Source organism: Canis lupus, chromosome 28, assembly GCF_003254725.2.
Source record: "Canis lupus dingo isolate Sandy chromosome 28, ASM325472v2, whole genome shotgun sequence".
NCBI classification, from domain to species: domain Eukaryota; kingdom Metazoa; phylum Chordata; class Mammalia; order Carnivora; family Canidae; genus Canis; species Canis lupus.
The window spans coordinates 17,630,019-17,644,758 of record NC_064270.1 but is presented as its reverse complement, the minus strand read 5'-3'; the positions used below and the strand labels follow the sequence as shown (position 1 = coordinate 17,644,758).

The following is a 14,740-nucleotide window of genomic DNA, read 5'->3' as shown; positions in this document are numbered from 1 at the left end:
TCATAAATAAATAAAAATTTAAGAAATTATCTATGTAAAGACTTGTATGCAGATATTCATGGCAGATTTATTTACGATAACCCAAAACTAGGGGGAAAACCCTAAATACCCATTGAGAGTTGAATGGATTTTAATTTTGAAATTATGGTGTATTTATACAGTGGAATACTATTAAGCAATTAAAAGGAATGGACTACTGGGACACATGGGCAGCTCAGTTGGTTAAGCATCTGACTCTAGCTCAGGTCATGGGACTGAGCCCCACATTGGGCTCCTTGCTTAGCAGAGAGTCGGCCTACCCATCTGCCCCTCCCACCACTCATACTTTCTCTCTCAATAAAATATTTAAGATAAAATAAAAGGAATGGATTACTGACACATACAGCAAAATGGCTTAGTCTCCAAGGCATGATGCTAAGTGAAAAAAGCCAGACAAAGCATAGTACATAATGTAAGGTTATATTATATAAGATGCAAATGAATCTATTGTGACAGAAGCAGGTCAGTAAGTTACCTGGGCAAGGGGGCGGGGGGAGAGATGTATGACAAACCAGCATGAGAAACTCTTAAGGTGACAGAAAAATTTATTATCTTAACTGTGATGAGTTTCAGGAGTATATACACATGTCAAAACTCACCGAATTGTACACTTTAAAATGTGCAATTATTGCACTTCAGTTGTGTCTCTATAAAGCTGTTTTAACAATGATATGGCCCACCAAGTACATCTTCCAGCCAGGGAGGCCTGGCTGTGGTCCAACAGTTTGAATTCTCAGATGTCATGATTATCATAAAAGTCAGAAGGACAGTCAGATAATTAGGATTCTCTCCCAGAATGATCCAAATCAGGGTACTTATGAGAGGCAGGTGGGGAAAGAAGAAACCTTCCTTTCTCTGTCTCTATTGCTGATTTGAGGGAAATTAGCTTCCTGAAGAACCAGATTGTCGTGGCTGACTCCCTTAACCCACCTTGATACAAGCCACTGAGTTATAATCAGTTTGCCAGCACTGCAAAGCCAGGGGGATTTCTCAGGTAAAAGGACTCAGTTCCTAGGATGCTAGAAGGCTTGATATCTGGCCCCCCATTATTATCAAGCATTGCATTTGAGTTTGTTAGTGGTGGCCAATAGGATTATCTATAGATAAATCTCAGAGACTTTTGGTTTAAAAGACAAAGAAAACCCCTGAGAAATTTTCTAACCAGCCTCAGAGCATCAAGATGACTTTATCACATCTGTGAAAGAAAGAAAATTGTCCTAATCACATCTTTTGAATTTTGTATTCCAGGGCCCACTTGGAGGCCTATCTATCTGCATTGTAGGGCTAGTTTCCAAGCTCAGGGTTCTCAGGAAGCATAGCTGATTGCTGAGCAGAAATCTAGGAATTGCTAGTGCAGGAGGGATTGTGGCTCCCCCTGGTACAAGCACCCGCAGCATAGCGGAGCAGACTGACCTCCATCCTTCCCACAATATGCTTCGGCCCTGGCACAGACACCAGCCAGCTGCAGAGGCTTTGACCCCTTCTCCACTAGCAGAGTCAGTGCCAGGTTGGAAAACAGAAAAGATGTAATCTCTTCTCTGTCATGGGCAGCAAGCTCAGTGAGTAGCACAGATAAGAGTTTTCACATGACATCATTCCTATTAGCTTCAAGAGAACCCCCTCACAATCCTTATTCTCCAGGAAAAACATTTTAATGCATCTTGAGGACAAATCATTTAACCTTCCTTACAATGCAAGCTAGATATCATCATAAACATTTTATAGTTGACAAAACAAAGGTTAAGGAATTCACCCAAGTGACTAGTCTAATAATTGTCCAATCTGTAATTTGAACACAATTTTAGGAATTTCTCAAACCCATACATTTTCTACCCTACCAGGCACCTTAGTAGATTACTCAGCTTGTTTTAAGTGATTTTTATATGGTGATGCTTCTTTATTTATAGAACTTCAGCAAACATGTTCACACTATTATCTCTGGCACATTTGTAGGGCATTAGAATAGTAAGATGGCATCTGGCTTCACAGGTCCTTGGTGGATTCCTATGGTCCCGTTTTGGGTTCTCAGTCTTCAGGTTCAGAACTCAATTTTTCCAACATCAGAAACTAATTTACTAGCTACTAGGAATCTGATTGGTAAATAAGAGTTCTAATTCATTATTTAAAAGGATAAGTAGACCCAGAAGACAGATTAGAATGTTGGACACAGCATCTCACCCGTTCCACAAATATTTATTGTGCACTAGGTGCCAGCAGAGTTCTGGATGCTTGGGATAAGACAGTAAATATGAGAAAGATCCCTGCTTTCACAGTGGTTACGTTGCCAGTCCTGATAATTTAAATTGCTAGTTGAGCAGGAAGCAGTCATGCAAGCCGTGGGATGTTCAGCTTCGACTATGCAGAATTTGAAGTGTCTATGGGTTAATCAAGAGGGCATTACCAGCAGAGGCAATGGTGTGCTAGCGTTGCCTCATGCCAGCTCTGGAGAGCCAACTGCTAAATTTTCAGTTATTTTGTGAGCTGGTTGATGCCATGGTCAGTGTATTTGTGCCATGGAAACTGGCAAACTTCAAATCAGAGCTCCTCTTTCCTTTCTCTATGAGAGCCGGATATTAAAGATTCCCTGGTACATCATTGAGTAGGGAAGCAGAGGACTGGGTATGAAGACCAGGAAAAAGACTCGAACTTCCTTGGATTCTAGAGCCTGTAATTAAGTTTAGGGATTATTATAATACTACATATGGTAGTAAAATTCTTGGGATAGATACAATAGCCTAGGGCAGAGTGATAAAAGCAGAAGATTGAGAAAAGAGCTTAAAACACAACAAGCAATGGTAGGGGTGGATTAAAAAAAAAAATAGCCCTAAAAGAGATTTGTTAGGTTTGAAGTATCAGGAAGGAGATTCACAAGGGAAAGTGTAGTAAGACATTTCCAGAAGGAAGCATTCCACTTTACTTCGTTAATCTTTTTAAAATTCTTGTGTGAAGTTTAGCAAATGTCCCAGAGTTTTGATAACTGAGGTAGGTGAATTGGTGATAAACTTGGACATTTTCAAGGAGGAATGGGGAATGAAGTCAGGTGCATAAAATGAATGTAGATGCGGACCAAAGTGGAGATAACAAGAAGAGAGGACCAGAGAGCACATGTCTGATGGTAGGGAGGCCCTCCTTTCTGGAAAAAGGAGAGCAGGCTATTCTTTTCCAAGTTTCACCCCTTGGGTCTCACTTTCTTTGCCTGATGCAGAAAATTCCTTCTATTAGCACTTTCTTCACACGGAGGATGAAGAAGGCAATGGCTTTAGCTCTGCAAAGCAACCATACCCTCCTGAGACTGATGATGCCCAAATCACTGAACCTAGAAGTTCAACTGCTTATCATTTAGGCTAGGTTTTTCTACAGATGGCTAATCTCATTTCCCGCATGTTGAATTTTTCCTAGCTTTCTGCTCAGAAGGTAATCTAAATTTCATGCTTAGGGAGTACCTTTCTCTTAAACCCATGAACATATGCTCCAAGAGGGAGTATTTTCTCTGCTCATTTTTAACTCATAAAAGATTCAGAAGGCTTGTGGGAGAAGAGGAAGAAGAACAGAGCTGGAGACTTCCATTGCCTTTTTAGTAACTACCACCCCATCCGCATCTCTGAGAAGCTGCCTTCTCTACAGATGCACTGAGAGGGATGCTCAAGCTCTGAGTCAGGATATCCCATCTCTGGGTCTCAGCTGAGGGGGCTAGGGGTGGACAACTACTCAACACAAGATCATTTCACAGTCTGGACAGAGATAGTGACTTTCTATGACTTCTCTCAAAAAGACAAGCTGAATTAACTAGAATTAATTAGATTCCCTCTCTCTGAAACTTCCCTGTAGGAATCTTAGCTTGAATCCTTCCAGTTGCAGGAGGGTATGCTGGAAGGGAGAGTAAACACAAAAAGGAATAGGAAGGCAGAGGAAATCAGAGATGGGAGATCATGCACTTTCTGAGAGACAGAGAGGGTGAGCGCCATAAGCTGGAGCTTAGAACTGGAAAGCCAGAAACCAAGAACAAAGTCTGATCTAGAGATCATTTATGCAAGGCCTCAGTTCATGACCAGAGCCTACTTAACATAGACATGAGAATTTTATCCTAAGACAGTATCTTTTCATGATTGCCACTTGATGCCCTCAACAAACATTTATTAAGAATTTCCTCTATAGTCAATGTTTAAAATTTTTGAGGAATCTCCATACTGTTTTCCACAGTGGCTACACCAGCTTGAGTTCCTACCAAATGTGCAAGGGTTTCTTTTGCTCCACATCCTCATCAACACTTGTTATTTCTTGCGTTTTTGATTTTAGCCATTCTGAAAGGTGTGAGGTAGTATCTCATGGGGGTTTTGATTTATATTTCCCTGATGATGAGTGATGTTGAGCATCTTTTCATGTGTCACTCTTATGTGGAATTTAAGAAACAAAATAAATGAACAAAGAAAAAAGAGACACAAAGAGACTCTTAAATACACAGAACAAACTGATGATTACAAGAGGGGAGGTAGGTGGGGGAATGGATGAAACAGGTGATGGGGATTAAGAGCACACTTACAGTCATGAGCACTGACTAATGAATCGAATTGTTGAATCGCTATATTGTATACCTGAAACTAACATAACACTGTATGTTAATTATACTTGAATAATAAAAAAAGAACTTACTCTATTCCAGACATATAGTGCATTAGGCCCTAACCTCACAGTGCTCAGATAGTTCTCTAGAATGGGAAAAAGAAAAGAAAAACCTCTGTGCTAAGAATTCTTTGGAAAAAGTAGAAGAGGAAAATTTGAAACCATGGCTAAAGCCACCATGTAGGGATAGAACAAAATTGCAATAAGTGAAGGACAGTCTGATTTTCTATCAGCAGATTGAGGATAGCTCAGACTCCAAAAGCCAACTACAGGGTACTTCGGCTTCTCTGTGTTTATAAACACTGGCTCATCATTTCAGATAATATAGACCATTTAGTCCACTTGACAGATTGGTTAGTTTCTCTCTGGTACACCATAGTCTGAGCACAACCAGGAGGAGTATGTTGATTTGGCTTGGCTAATTCCTATAAAATGCAAACACATTTTTCTTGAGAGCCCCAATCCAAGACACATGAATAATGCTCAGGCCAGAGGCACAGAAATTAGTATTTGATAAATGGGAGCTAAGTGGGATGCAATAATTAATTATCTCCTATAATCCTCAAATAGTACCACGAAGTGCATAGTATTATTATTTGCACTTTGAGATGAAACAAAGTTAAAGCTTAGTGATGTTAAGTCACTTGCCCAAATCACTGGGCAAAGGAGACCCCATTTTGCACCTGCAGTCTTCATTACTACACTATACAGAAGGTGTCATCCAGATTTTTTACCCAGACTAACCCACACCATTGGCAACAACAAGATGCAGTCTAAGTTCACATTCACCAATGACCTTCAGGATAGCTATGGCCTATGGGAAGGACAATTGTAAAGAATGACCTAGAAAAGGCTGAATGTAATTAAGTAAAAGATAATGTATGGACAGCATAGGAAATATGGTCAATACTATTGTAATAATGACAGATGACCACTACACTTACCATGATGCGTAGTCTAATGCACAGAATGCACGGAAGAAAATCACTATTCTGTACACCTGAAACTAATATAACATTGTATGTCAACTATACTTCAATAAAAGAGACAATATGAGTGGATATTCAGTTGTGTGAATGTGTGACTATTCAGAGTGACTAAAGAAAAAAAAAGCTAGAAATACACAGGACTTAAAGCGATTTTTGGGAATGGTGAGCTGGTCTTAATTAGCAATAATTGAACAAGGTAATGTGGCAGCATTCTCTCTGGCAAACAGAGTTGTTGGAAACTTTTAATTAGCAAGAAAATCTCACAAGTTGTGGCTTGTATCCCTTCCCGCCAGGCAAGCGCAATGTGAAAACAGTTGTGTAGTGACGAAAGCACAGAGTTAAATAATGAAGCAGTTCTCCAGTCCTTGGGAGGGAAGCAGGGCATCCTTTCAAAGTATTCACTTAGTGTTGACTGGAGGGAGAGAAGAGAAAAAAACATATAATCCATTCATACACCAGATGTTCCCACTAAACAATCACTTTAAAGAAAGCTCAGCTTGTATAGATGATAATCATTCTTGAGTTTGGGGGCTCAGCAAACACAAAAGAGCATTCCTGGTAGAGGGAGGCTCGCTGCTGTGACAGGCCACAGTACTAGTCTTGAGACAAGAGGACTCCACTGTGCTGTGTATCCCACTGGCCTCTATGCTGGACACTGGGACTGAAGCACTCAGCTAGCTGGGTTTGTGGGTGGTCAGAGAACTTGTTTCTCCTGCTCCTTGAGATATTATATTGAAGAAAGTGTAGGTGTCCTATATCTCTTATATCTGTGCAAGCACTTTGAATCACAAGAATGGAGATGTCTTGTTTTGTGACCTGACCACCATAGGATCGTGTCTTAGGTTGGGTTTCCAAGAAGGAGAGCTTGGGACAGAGATTTGGGGCAGGTAATTTGTTAAGAGGTTGATCTAAAAGAAGGAAGGAAGAAGATGGAAAAGAGAGAAAGAATCCAGCAAGGACTTAGTCTCAGATTAGATTTAGTTTTGACTTGATCCCAGGGGGCTGAGGAGCATAAACAATACCACAGACTTGCCCCATCAATGGATAGGGTTGGGGTGTTGCTTCCAAGAGATATGAGGATCCCTCTGGGGCAGGAGCAGCTGTGATACATTAGCAGCCAACACTCACAGACACTGGTACCAGGTGCACAGCTGCCGGCAAAGAAGTGCAAATACAGGTGTAGGGAGAAGCCAGGAAATTGCCTTCCAACTCATCTCATTGTGGTGGCAGCTCTGAGCCAGTATATTAAATTCATTACAGGATGGGGTATCTCATTTGATACATACAATGACCTGATAAGATAGGCAGGGCAAACACAATTTCTCTTCAGTTCTGACTCCTATTTCATAGCGGAGGAAATGTGCCCAGATAGGCTGATTACTAGCCTAAAGAAGCCAGATAATATGAAATGAGTTGGAACTAGAGTCTAAGACATCTGCCTTCAAGTTCTGTGCCCTTTCTGCTACATCTCTCTCTGCCTCTTACTGCTCATGGGTAAAGGTGAGAAAAGTCAAATGGTGACAGCAAGCATACCAGAGGTAGCACAAGCAAATGCTATGGGGAGCAGGGACAGATGAGCAGAATTGAGCTGGCTTCACCAGGAAGCCTTGCTGAGAGGTCACATCTGTGCTGAGCCTTTTCTATGGTGGTTAGGATTTAGATGATGAAGGGCCTAGAGCCTCCCAGGCTCAAGTAGTCCAGAGACTAGAATCATCCAGGGTGCATCTGGAGTATAGTATGTGAATCCTTCTGGAGAGGGGCTGGATTTGCCTAGGCAGTGTTGGACCATGTATGTATGTTGGAAAAAGGGTCCTCAGTCTCTGAAGACTGCCTTTGCTCTCATTCATCTCACAGAGTCTCTCCATGTGCCGCCCCATACCCTTCTCCAGCTTGTAAATTCAGTTGTAGTTTCTGAATGTTAATTTCTGAATAGTTGCCTCCAGAGTGTGGAGAGTTGCATGAAATTGCTTCCCATGATCAGATGAAGAAAAATGAAACCCTTTAAACTTAACATGCAGTTTCTATGAAGTCATGGTAAGATGTCACAGAATTAATATGGATGGCTTCAATGAAGTCTAAGTATTTGAATGTCTCATTCTTATCTCAAACACTTCTACCTGAGAGTTTCCCCAGAGTCTCAAGGAAAAAGACAAAGGAAAACAAATTTCCACCTTCTTGTTCCTGAGACCTGGGCCACCCTAGTGCAGACGGTCTTGTAGAAATCTGAATGATCCCTGTGGCCCAGTCTAAACACTGAGGTTGCCTCCCCATCCACCCTCCCTCCGTCTGCAAGCTCCATTGACATCCCAGAATAGAGTTAGTCTATGCCATGAAAATATGGAAAGCTGCATGAATTCATGAGAAATTTTTTTTTTTTTTTTTGTGGCTGTGGGCTGGCCACATCATAGCAACACAGTGACCCAAACGACTAGCAAGGGAGGCCTGATCTGTGTCCTAGAGTCTGAGAAATGGGATCATTCTCTCTCCTCCCTCAAAGAGAAGTGGGGATGCAGGTATTAGTGGGAAGTGTCTTGTTAATAATAAACCATTTAGCTTATGGGATTGAAGGGCTGATACAAGTTATGGTGTCTAACAATAATAATAGCTTATAAAAGGCAGACGAGAAAAATAGTCATAGCAGACAGGTTGTATTCACTTTAGAGAGCCAAAAGGACTGGGACATTGACCTGGTAAGCTTTGGGGAAGGAAGAAGTGGATCACAGGGCTTGGCATTGGATGCTGAGAGCCAAGGCCACTAGACGGTGATCCCAACTTTTATTTTTTTGCTTAAATCTTTGTGTTTTTTTTTTTCCAGGAATAGGTCTATGGTATGAGCTGAAATGATGACCCATGAAAAGATGTATTCACCCAGAACCTGAGAACATGACAGATTTTTTACTTGGAAAAGGGATCTTTGCAGATAAAATTAAGTCTTTGGATGAAATCATCTTGGATTAACTGGGTGTACCCTAAATGCAATGACATGTCTCCTTATAAGAAAGAAGGGGACAGTACACAGAGGAACCCTATGAAGATGGAAGCTACATCAGAGTGATGTAGCTATAAGCCAAGGAATGTCAAGGATCACCAGCAACCACCAGAATCTAGGAGACAGGTGGGGAATGGATTCTTCATTGGAACCTTCAGAAGGAACTGACACCTTGATTTTGAACTTCTAGCCCTAGGACTGTGATGGAAAAAATTCTTGTTTTCAACCACCTGGTTTGTGGCAGTGTGTTCTAGCAACTCTAGGAGATCACAGCCTGTTAGGTGTACACTCTCAGGAACAACATGTGGATGGATGAACTGCCAGACTGCCTGCAGCCCAGGTACCTCAGCTACCAGGGAGCAAGCCTATCAGCCAGCATTCTAATCTGCATTGAAACATGGGGGATTTCCATAGTCTCCCAGGGCCAGTGACCCCACACAGAAGCTTCTGCCTTTGGCACATCAGCTAGCATCGCTGCTCAAAAATATCCCATTAAACCAGGCTTAAGCACATCTCAGGGCTCCTGGGAAATATGTTCAAATGACAAAGCTGTTCTCCTTTTTGGCAAAGGTCTTTTATCAAGTGATACAGAGTATATTTTCAATCATTCCCATATCACAATGAAGAGACAAACCCTGTTAGCGTGTGTTCACTGTGAAAGAAAAAAAGAAAACAAAACAAACGTAAAATACCGCAGCTTGGTACACCCAGGGACTAGCTGGGCTTTGAGCCTCCATGAATCTTAGCAGTAGCCAGTGAAGTGTAATTCGATCTTTTTAACTTCATGATATATATTCATGTCAGTGGCTTTAAGATAAGGAAAAGACTTTACTGAAAAATGAAATATCTGATGAATGACTTGGAGGACGTTGAATAATACACAAATATTTCTTTCCTCTCAATCAGAGAGATTCCAGATCCTGCTGAGTGAGCTTCCATCCCTGTCGCTGCCATTCTTTTATAGGGAAAACAATTTGGGAAGAGGAAAGACAAGAAATCGGGGCACTTGGGGTAGGGGGGAAGGTGCAGGGACCAGGAAAAAGAAGGAGAAGAAAAACTCAGCATGTAGTAATTGAAAGATCCTAAAAGATGTAGGAAAATTGGCACATTGTTGATAATAACCATAATAACAAAGTTAATGATAGGCTCTCAGAAGGACCTCCTTGGTCTCAGATTTGTTATAAAGAAAAAGAGCCGTTCAGCTGGCAAGCGTGGCTGAGTTTAGCAATGCAGCATCCGTCCGCCAGCAGCCACCTCAGGGGCTGGCTCCTTGTCTCCTGCATCATCCCAGCCCCCTGTCTCTCCTGCAAAATTATTGGTATGGAGCCTCTTTGCGACTTGACAAAAGAACAGGTGTAATCACTCATGGGATGGTGTGGATGGTTTAGGGGTTGCCTTTTCTAAATTTATTTCATTGTTTCCTACGGAAGGGAGGAGAGGCAGCACTGGGTTTGTCAGATGGGTTAAAGTAGGGCACAGGTGGCCCGAGGGGTGCAAGGAGCATGCTTTAGGGGGTCGGAGCCTTCCCCTGCTTCCATCCTCCTGGTAAGGAGTCTGTGCTCTGCTACACAGGTATCCCAGGGAGGCGCAGAGGAAGTGCGGAGGGTGGGCAGAAGAAATGCTGAAATGCTCCCTTATGATGAACCTGTGATGCTCTGGATGTTTTCTATTTCACTTTCTTCATAAGAACAAAAGAGGAAATGAGGCTTAGGGAGTTTAGAGAACTAAGACCACATAGCTAATAAATACAGAATCCTGACATTGAACCTGGATCCATAGCTCATCAAAGGCAAGATCCTTGTGACAACACCATGAGCCTGTCCCCACAGGTGGAGGTGGTGCCCTAGATCAGCCAGGGATGGGATGTGAACCCTTAATTCTGAGAGCTGAGTGGGAGAGACTCCATTCAAAGAAAGGAAGTTTGCACAATACATCGATAAACACTCATAAAAAGCGTATACTGTACGTGGAAAACTGTTTGGAGAACAGCCTCTTTTCCAGAGCTGGCGGGGCCAGTTTGAGCCTACTCACCTTGCATTCCATGTCTTCCACAGGTGCTCTCACCCAGGCCCATGGCTTCCAGAATTCCAGTTTAGAACCTTGAGCTACCCACCCTGTATCAAAGCATCAGGTGGGTGCTAAAGATCAGGCAAGACACTGGGTTTTTAGGTTCGCTTCTGTTTAAAATGTTTTTCAGCAGCAGGCATCGCCTCCCTCAAGCTAAGTTCTTCATCCCACAGTTCATGCACAATTTCTTGCCATGTTTGATAACCACTCAGAACCTTAATTGGTGTCGTTTTGTTCCAACATTTGTTAACAACAGCAAATTACTTATGGATGAGGCATCGCCAGTAAAATTGCTAAGCAGAGAAGTTTCTCTACTTTTGTGAAAGAAATAAAAGAGTAGCAGAGGGCAACATAAGAGCCATTTCCTTTGCCAAGAATCTTGAGTAATGATTTCCTGTATCTTTAATACTCATTGCGAAGGAACTAAGTAATTACAGTTTCGTTTTCCATTTATAAAGACCAATAAACCATTCTCCAGCAGATATTATGCGACCATAAGTCTCTTTAGAAGTTATTGTCCATCTTTGACCTATGAACGTCCCTATTTTAACTATGTTTCATAATTAGTATTGCAGAACAGCCTTATCACATTTTTTAAAACTTTATTTAAAAGGACTTGAATAAAATACCTGGAAGCCTGCTAAATCTGGAAATCCATTATGGATATTTGATGTGACTTTTACTTTCTTTCTTTTTTAAATTATGAAATGATCATATGTTCATCATAAAACTTTGGAATAATATAGAAAATAGAAACTGTGCAGATTAGAAGGTCAACATTTTTGTAAGTCCAAATCTCTGATTTTTAAAAAATAATATAAGATTTATTTTAGAAAGAGAGAGAGCGAGTGCACGGGGCAGAGGGGCAAAGGGAGAGGGAGAGAGAATATGAAGCAGACTTCTTGCTGAGTCCAACACAGGGCTGGACCCCAGGAACCTGAGATCATGACCTGAGCTGCAATCAAGAGTCAGATGCTTAACTGACTGAGCCACCCAGGTGCCCCTCCCCCCCAAATCTTTGATTTTTAATTTTTTTTTAATTTTTATTTATTTATGATAGTCACAGAGAGAGAGAGAGAGGCAGAGACACAGGCAGAGGGAGAAGCAGGCTCCATGCACCGGGAGCCCGATATGGGATTCGATCCCGGGTCTCCAGGATCGCGCCCTGGGCCAAAGGCAGGCGCCAAACCGCTGCGCCACCCAGGGACCCCCATGATTTTTAAATTTTATAGTTGTCCTGTGAGTCCATTTCTCACCATCCCCTCTTTCCTATTCATCCTCCAGTTCCGCCACTCCTTCCACGTTCAGAATTCTATCACTGTGCCAGGAGAGAAGGGAAAGGAAGATTCTAGGGGGAAAGAAAGTGTAAACCCCAATATTTGTTAATGCCATTGCCTTTAAGACTTCTTTCTTCACCTCAGCATCACCTTTCCTGGGGGTGGGGAGGACGGTATCCCTTTCTACCTCTCTGTTACTTTACTCTAAATGACCCAAGTGCTCTGTCTCCCCCTCCCCCAAAGTGTGACAGAAAATTGAATACGTATTTACAAGACTGGTCCTAAAATTATAAGTTCCACCAGGGCAGGACGTGGGCCACAAATTCTTACCTGAATTCCCAGCACCTGCAGCAGCATGCACTTTATTCCTTGGTTTATGCTCAATAAATGCTGAGAGAAGAGTGATTTTTAAAATGACTTGAATGCTTATCCTCTGTCCCCCATCCATTCTGCCTTCATTACTATCCTCTTATTTTCACTGGTGGCAGAGGAGGGAGGACTTGTCTCCTGGTGTAGGGAGTCCCCATGGGAGAGTAAATCCAAATGCCTCTAAATCTCACTTCAAAAGCCACAGCAATACTTACAGGTTTATTTCCCCAGATAGTTTCCCTCACCTTTAGTTTTCTAAGGCTGTTGTGTAACAAGTCCCACAGGTGAGGTGGCTTACACAACAGAAATGTATTTTACCACAACTGGGGAGGCTAAAAGTCAGAGGTCAGTGGTCGGCTGTGCTGGTTCTTCTGAGGCTCCTCTCCTTGCCTTGCAGATGGCTGCCTTCCCCCGTCTTCACGTGCTCAGCTCTCTGTAACCTGTCTCCTAATTTCTTTTTCTTCTAAGGATATCTATCAATCAGATTGGACTTGAATTTGCCCTAACAGCCACATTTTAACTTCGTTCCTTAAAGGCCCTATTTCCTGATATGGTCACATTCGGAGATCCTAGAAGTTAGAGCTTCAACGTATGAATCTCGAGGTGACACACTTCAGCCCACGCATCATGCACGGAGCGTGTGACCTAAACTACCAATTGGGAAATTTATCTGGAACTTTGAATTTTCAGTAACATGAGGGTAGAAGAGATAACTGGAGTTCTTTCATTCCATGGGAAACTACTGGTAAGATACTATCTGCCAAGAAAGCACTCCTGCACTTCCTGACCCCCATGCCTCCAAAGCTGTCCTAGCTCCTGGCTCTTTCTGAGTTATGTTCCTCAAACTGGAGTTGATTCCCTGGGCTTCTGATAACCTTCCCATAAGTTCCTTTTTGCTTGAATTAACCAGGAGCAGTGACTATTTTCTGCAACCATGCAACACAACTGATATAATGTAATAAATATTTTTATTGTATATATTAGAGAGAAAGAGTTTGTGCATGAGTGGGGGAAGGGGCAGAGGGAGAGGAAGAAAGAATCCCAACCAGACTTCCCACTTGAGCATAGAACCCAATATGGGGCTGGATTCCAGGACCTTGAGACCACGACCTGAGCCAAAACAAACAGTAGGCTGCCTGACTGAGCCACCCAGGTTCCCCTTAGATATCTTTTTAAAAACCATCTAAAGCTTTGCTCACTGACTTCTGACTATAGAGGGGTTTACCATCCCAAGACTGTAAAGCTGATAGGGGATCTCCATAAACAGCTTTTGAGCACAGAGAATTGGGTTTCTATTCCTGGGTCATGGATTGAAAGTGGAAAAAAAAAAACAACTAGGGTGAATAGAACATTAGCACACCTCTGACTTCATGTCCCCGCTGAATTTTAAGTTATGGTGACCACACATCCTGGTTTGCGTGAGACAGTCCTGAATCCATGCTTGGTTTCCCAGAGTAATTACGAATAGTCTTTCTTTCACCCCCAACCGTGTCCCAGTTTGAATTAAAAATGATATGATCACCTTATATTAAGTGTGTTTCGATCTTTATTCTCAGTATCCAGAGCAGAGTCTGTGGGAAAGCAAGTTCTCAATAAAAACTTTTCCTTTCAAAGTTTTTATTAAAATTCTAGTTACTTTAACAAATAGTGTAATATTGGTTTTAGGTGTAGAATTCAGAGCTCCATCACTGACATATAACACCCAGTGCTCATCACAGTAAGCGCCCTCTTTAATACCCATTTAGCTTATGCCCCTCATACCCCTTACAGCAATCCTAAGAGACAATATATTAACTATAGAGCTCAATAAATGCTGTTTAAATGAATGAACAAAAGGGATCTTGCCCGTTATCATCTACAGATACACGTTTAATTATTTATTTTTCCTCTACTTGATATCACTTGCTGGGTCTATATCATTAAGCCAAGAGGTTTTGGAAGGACAGAATCTTGATACAGGGAGCTCTTAGAGATACGTTTGGAAGCCTGCCATGTTCCTGTTAGCACCCATGGTAGTGGTGGCAGCCTCTTTAAAAGGGATGCATTGCAAGGCAAGGTGTGAAGCCCACCTGTTGTTAGAAAGTCTGCCAAGATCTGAGCTCCACTGGGCTCAGAATTCTTTTTCCCCCTACCTTCCCTCCCTACTGCCTGGATGAGGCTCCAACTTGATCAGTAGGCAACCAACATGCCACTAATTAGGAGGCACAAGGCATAGCAGAGGATGATTAGCTCATGATGAGCACACACTGCCTAGAGTTGTCTTGTTACCATTATAAATAGATTAGAAATCTGGGGAGCATCTGCATTTTCCCCTCACAGAGAATCTGAAATTGACAGGTTGAAATGAGAATGTGTCAAAGTAAAGCTTCGTAATTGACAAAGATTAACTT

At 42.1% G+C, this 14,740-nt stretch overlaps 1 long non-coding RNA gene across 2 annotated transcripts in view; it reads left to right on the top strand.

Moving 5' to 3' along the window:
• Positions 1-11,371, top strand: part of LOC112672302 (uncharacterized) — a 61,833-nt gene extending 50,462 nt beyond the window's left edge. For both annotated transcript variants that reach the window (XR_003144169.3, XR_003144172.3), the window contains one exon: positions 8,464-11,371. This is a non-coding gene — a long non-coding RNA (uncharacterized LOC112672302). The remainder of the gene's footprint in view (positions 1-8,463) is intronic.
• The last annotated feature ends 3,369 nt before the right edge of the window (positions 11,372-14,740 follow it).